General features: G+C 39.7%; 1 protein-coding gene across 1 annotated transcript in view; it reads right to left on the reverse strand.

Moving 5' to 3' along the window:
• Positions 1-86, reverse strand: part of LOC121380099 (tripartite motif-containing protein 2-like) — a 24,962-nt gene extending 24,876 nt beyond the window's left edge. The window contains exon 1 of the mRNA XM_041508864.1: positions 1-86. This exon is cut by the window's left edge and continues 73 nt beyond it. The gene's annotated coding sequence lies outside the window, so the exon portion shown is untranslated.
• Between the last annotated feature and the right edge of the window lie 5,890 nt (positions 87-5,976).

The following is a 5,976-nucleotide window of genomic DNA, read 5'->3' on the forward strand; positions in this document are numbered from 1 at the left end:
TTGTGTTGTTGTTCAAGGAGCCACTGCGCATGCCTCAAACTGGGTGTTTGAGGTCAAACCGTGACATCTAGCACTGACTGTGTGAAGGAACATGGCTAATTCAGTACTTTGACATTCATTTTCACTGGGAAAGAATAATGTACATATATTAACAAATGTGTTGTGTTAGTCATGACAGAGCGATAAATAGTATAATTTATTTTTAGAGATTATAAGCGCATACAGCTGTGCTAAGTGTATGATGACATTTAATATAAATTACATTCAGTCACAAATATTTTATGTCAACAACCATGCTGAAATTCTGATCACGTAAATGTCAATATAATTTCCTTCAAAATGTCAGGAATGCTGTTGTTTCTTATCCTGGTGTAATACTGGCTTGTATATCACGTTACCAGCCACTGAAAATCTGTTGTCCCGCCCCTCCGCCCATAGTCATTGTATCAGTTTAAGAGACAAAGGCTAGTTTTTAGAAACTAACATTATCAATAGTCAACCTCGAGGCAAGCATTAACTAAAATATGTTAGACTGGATGCTGAAGGCGGCAATTTTTATTACCCCCTGCATCGTCCTCAGTAATAAAATCAATATGCCCCAAAACAAACAAACGTTAACTTTTAACTTTTACTCCGTAATATTTTGCAATTTCAACAATCGCTGTTAAATGAGCATTGTAATAAATTTTGCAAGTGAAATATTTCGCTAATTTTGCATGTATTTATAATAAATATATATACTACTCAAATTTCGCTCTACGATACATTTTAAAACAACTCGTTGTGAGATAAATGGTATCTAACGGCTACTCATGTATTATTCTCTATGTATGGATCATCCAAACAACATAGTTTCATTGATCACATGTTACACAAATTTAACATGTGCACGAATTGTTTATCATGCCTTATATTTGATATACCACTAGCGAAAGTTGAGTAAAATTGAAAAACATAGTCACGCGTACGGCAATTGAACTTTTAAAGACAAATGGATTACCTAACTTGAAATGTATACCCTGTATGTTCTTATTCAGCTAAACGTCGCTACAGTAGGCCTAAGTTGTTTGAAAACATTTAAAATAGCTGACGTTAGCTAAAAATTAACAAAGTTATTTCTGTGCTGTCCTGTCTGTGGGATGGTGCGTATAAAAGATCCATTGCTACTTGGACAGAGAGGCCGGCCAAGGCCGGCACCTGTGCCCACGACAGGCGTGCGCTACAACAGCTTGCTCTGAACGTGCACGTAAAACCCTTTGACCTTGACCTTGACCTAACAGAACAAAATAGCGGGTTTCCTCTTAAAATGTCGAAATTACCAAATGTTTGACATCCAATAGTCGATGATTAATGAATCAATGTGATCTAGTGGTGTCGTTAAACAGAACAAACTTTAACTTAAGAATATCAAAAGCAAATTGTACTATCACAGTAAACAGTGTCTCTCTTTAGACGTCTGGGATTTAAACCAAAAAAAAACAAGTAAAAAGTAAACTAAAAAATATATGTCGCTTATTTATCGAAACATCCGCCTCTGTGACCTCAAACATTTATGGGTGAAAAAATATAAGACATATGTGACGTCACGAACTTAACCTGTCATTCACCCTATACATTAAATGTTCACAATGAACTAAAGCTCGTGACAACTGAAATGTATTTCGCACGGGACTTATATCAGTCACAAGTGGGAGAGAAGTGGAATTATATAAGGGCGCCAGGCCCCTAAATATTGAGACATTTGGGTATATATTCGGGAAAATAAAAACAAAGGCTAGAAAATGTAAAGACGGGGAAGATGTTACTTCTGCTATTGTTGGCGCGAAAACAGAGACGTGGTTGAATAATAAAAAATTGGGTTCACGAGATCTTACAAAAAAAGGAATGCACTAGGTGAATTCCATAAATTAGTACTTGAACTGAGTTCACATGAAAATCATTCCTTCGACTACTTCCAAATGTCCCAAGGTCAGTTTGCACAGGTTTTGGAGCTAGTAAAGAACGACATCACAAAAAAGACCACAAATTGGAGAAAACCAATACGCCCTACTGAAAGGCTTGCAATATGTTTAAGGTAATCTACGTAGGCCTATATACACGTATTGATAAACAAAATAATGCACCATATTCGGTCCTTCAAAAAGCCCCCTTCCCTTGGAGAAATAATGCGTATGACCTGATATTTGTGTGCATATACATGCCTGTACTGCAGGGACGAGTTTGTCTAGGGAATAGGTGCATTGTTTCGGAAACACCAAGTCGACCAAGATATTACACGCCACTAACCACCACTACCACCACCAACATTAACAATAAATACATTTCTGGTATTCCTCTGATAAACACTTTTCGGAGCACCATATACAGCATTCGCCCCGACTGGTAGCCAGGGAGGATCTACAAATGTCACCCACCCCCTTTTAGTGGAGCAGATAACATCCAATCTTTGACTGAATTGTGTACTTTTGGTTAAAAGCATGAAACTTGGCACATAGATACCATGACTCATTATAAACATTTTCAGACACGGACCCAAGTCAGAAGCGCCCCCTGGTGGCCAGGGAGGATCTACAAATGTACCCCACCCCATTCTAATGGGATAGCTAACAGAAATATTGTTCACCCTTGATTAAAACCACGAAACTTGGCACATATATACCTTGACCCATTACAAGCATTTTCTGATATTGACCCAAGTGAGGAGCTCCCCCTGGTAGCCAGGGAGGATCTACAAATGTCACTCACCCTCTTTTGGTGGAGCAGCTACTAAAACAATTGTGCTCTTTTGGTTAAAAGCATGAAACTTGGCAGACACATACTTTGACCCATTACAAGTATTTTTCAGATATGGAACCACGTCAGCAGCGCCCCCTGTTGGCCAGGAATGATCTACAAATGCCCCTCCCCCTTCCCTCCCCCTCCCCCCTCCCCCTTCCGTGTAGGGATTTTTTAATAACTTGCAAGTACCTGCATTCAGGTGCATGATATTCAACTATTGTTAATGCTGCATCAATCCTAAATGTAATTGTGATTAGATGAGATGAAAGCAGGTGCAGATTTGGGGAGTAGTAGTGCATAATGAGCAATAGTTTTGGTGTGGAGGATTTGTACTTTCATGACATGAAGCAATCATAATATGTAACATGCACACCAAATACATTGTATATATCATGAAACCTGTACGCATAAATACCATGATGCATTACACACCGTCAGCAGCAGCCCCTGGTGACTGTGGGGGGAATAAAAAAAACTACCAGCACCCTCCCATGGAGGAAGTTATATTCAAAATATCACAAGACGAATATTAATAAAATTGACAAAATATCGAGACACGATATCAAGTGGAAAAGCTGCAACACTTGTTTTGAGTCTTACCAGCTTTGTGCTTTGGTGTCATTCTGTTCTAGACACGGCAAAGTTTCTTTAAAATATGGGGTAGTGTAGTCACGGCATATATTAACCCGAATAAGAATTACTATATATATATATATATATATATATATATATATATATATATATATATATATATATATATATATATATATGCTGATTTCATATACCACCACTTATGCGTGCAGTTTTTATGGAACATTTCAGTAAATGTATTTCCAATGGACCTTTTTTGCATGTACATGTATATCTAATGCCACATCCTTTCAGAATCCAAATCATAGCAAGCTATTGGCGCCACACGTACAGCATGCAGGACTGGCTGTCTCTAACAAATGTCCATCCCCACCCCTCTGGAATAAATGCATTGTGTTCACCATGTTAATTGGTGGACCATATGCCAGCTTGGTATGCAACTCATGTTAAGTGCAGCAATAAGGCATCCTGTGTGGGTGGATTGGTTCCCGTTGTCTTCTCCTTCTGGCAGTACATGACCGTCCTTGCTTTGTCAGCATGTTTTAGGTCGCTCTTCCAGTAGCTATAGCATATTTATCTATGAACGTGTAAGGGTTGAGCACCATGTAGATAAAGGTACAGGTTATATCAGGGTAGAAGTTTCTTACACCTCAGGTTGTTATTTCACCTTTTTCATGGAAAGCAGAGGTAGTGTCACACCCTTAGAGGTAGGAAAAGGAATGCATCTTTACCCAAGACGTCATAAAATGGAAATCATTTGCCTGTACCAAAGACAACCCAAATACTCACATTTTGATTCAAGGTAATCAAATGATAGAACTGGCCAATTAGAATGACAGGCATACGTGTGTCAACAGCGCACACCAGACTGTTGACAAAACCGTTCTGAATAGCACCCTGAAAATGAATTAAAAGCCTAGTGTCTGCTTCACTACACAGAACATTCTAAAATAGCTGATGTGGTGTGGGATACATAATAATATCACGAGCAGCAACAAAGAATTCAAAAGAAAAGTGAGGAAAGATGTCCGAGAAAGCAGACACTATATTATTATATATGTTGTCCTGGGTAAAGAGAAACCATTGGCCCTACCTCTCTATCAGAGCTTCACAGGATGTGACAATACTTTTGCTTCCTTTGGAAATGTAAAACGAGTCGGGGGGGGGGGGGGGGGGGGGGGGGTTAGACCAGTAACCTGAACGTGTTGACCGAGCAAAGAAGGTGTTGTATGCCTGCTGCCAAAAGGGTAATACATTGGTAACCACTTCACTCTCCCAGGATGCCCTAATCATAAAAATTTGCCTTTTAATCTGTAATCTATAGTATTATACGCAAGTGCTAACAATTTCTAATATTTCTCATCGCTTCTCCTCTTTTGATCTGTAATCTATAGTATAATACGCAAGTGCTAACAATTTCTAATATTTCTCATCGCTTCTCATCTTTTGATGTGCACTGCCGATCGCCTTCTTTGCACTTTGCAAGGAGCCTTCTGTGGTTAGGTTTAGTCGACTACCGTGCGCACATCATTAGATATTGATACTAATGGTTTCATTCTTACCAAAGTATTGCTCACCCTTGTATCAACCCCCACCAATATATCCCTGTATGCATCTCGTCTATTTAAAAGTACATTTAGACTTGATGTAGCATTAACAGTGAGTGATAATTATACATTTGAATGCAAGTACTTGAAAGTTACTAAGAATGCCTACACTGAAGGGGAGCATTTGTAGATTATCCCTGGTCAACAGGGGGCGCTGACGACTTGGGTCCATATCTGAATATGTTCGTAATAGGTCAATGTGTGTATGTGCCAAGTTTCATGTTTTTAACCAAAAGTGCACACTGTGTTTTTAGCCGCCCAACTAATAGGGGGTGGTGGACATTTTTAGATCCTCCCTGACCACAAGGGGGCGCTGCTGACTTGGGTCCATATTTAAAATGTGTGTAATAGGTCAAGATATATATGTGCCCAGACCTTTGCATCGCTCCGAAACATCTGGAAAGCAAGCAAGATTAGTTTGAAGACAAAGGTAGGGTCTACGCCTTTTTAAAAACACAGTGGGCGAGACGTAGCCCAGTGGTAAACCGCTCGCTTGATGCGTGGTCGATTTGGGATCGATCCCCATAGGTGGGCCCATTGAGCTATTTCTCGCTCCAACCAGTGCACCACGACTGGTACATAAAAGGCCGTGATATGTGCTACCATGTCTATGGGATTGTGCATATAAAAGATCCCTTGCTGCTAATCGAAAAGAGTAGCCCATGAAATGGCGACAGCGGGTTTCCTCCTTCAATATATGTGTGGTCCTTAACCATATGCCCGACGCCATATAACCGTAAATAAAATGTGTTGAGTGCGTCGTTAAATAAACCATTTCCTTCCTTTTAAAAGCACTGTCTTAAGCACTCTACTGTATGGAGCAGAATCCAGGAAAATTACCAAGACCATCGGTCAGAAGTTGGGTCTTCCAAAATCGGTGGCTTCGCAGGATTCTGAATATCTTCTGGCCCAACATCATAACCAACGAAGAACTCCATAAACAAACCTCCACACAGTCATTGGTATCGGAGATCAAGTGCCGAAGATTGCAATGGATTGG

This window comes from Gigantopelta aegis, chromosome 2, assembly GCF_016097555.1.
Source record: "Gigantopelta aegis isolate Gae_Host chromosome 2, Gae_host_genome, whole genome shotgun sequence".
In the NCBI taxonomy this organism is placed as follows: Eukaryota; Metazoa; Mollusca; class Gastropoda; order Neomphalida; family Peltospiridae; genus Gigantopelta; species Gigantopelta aegis.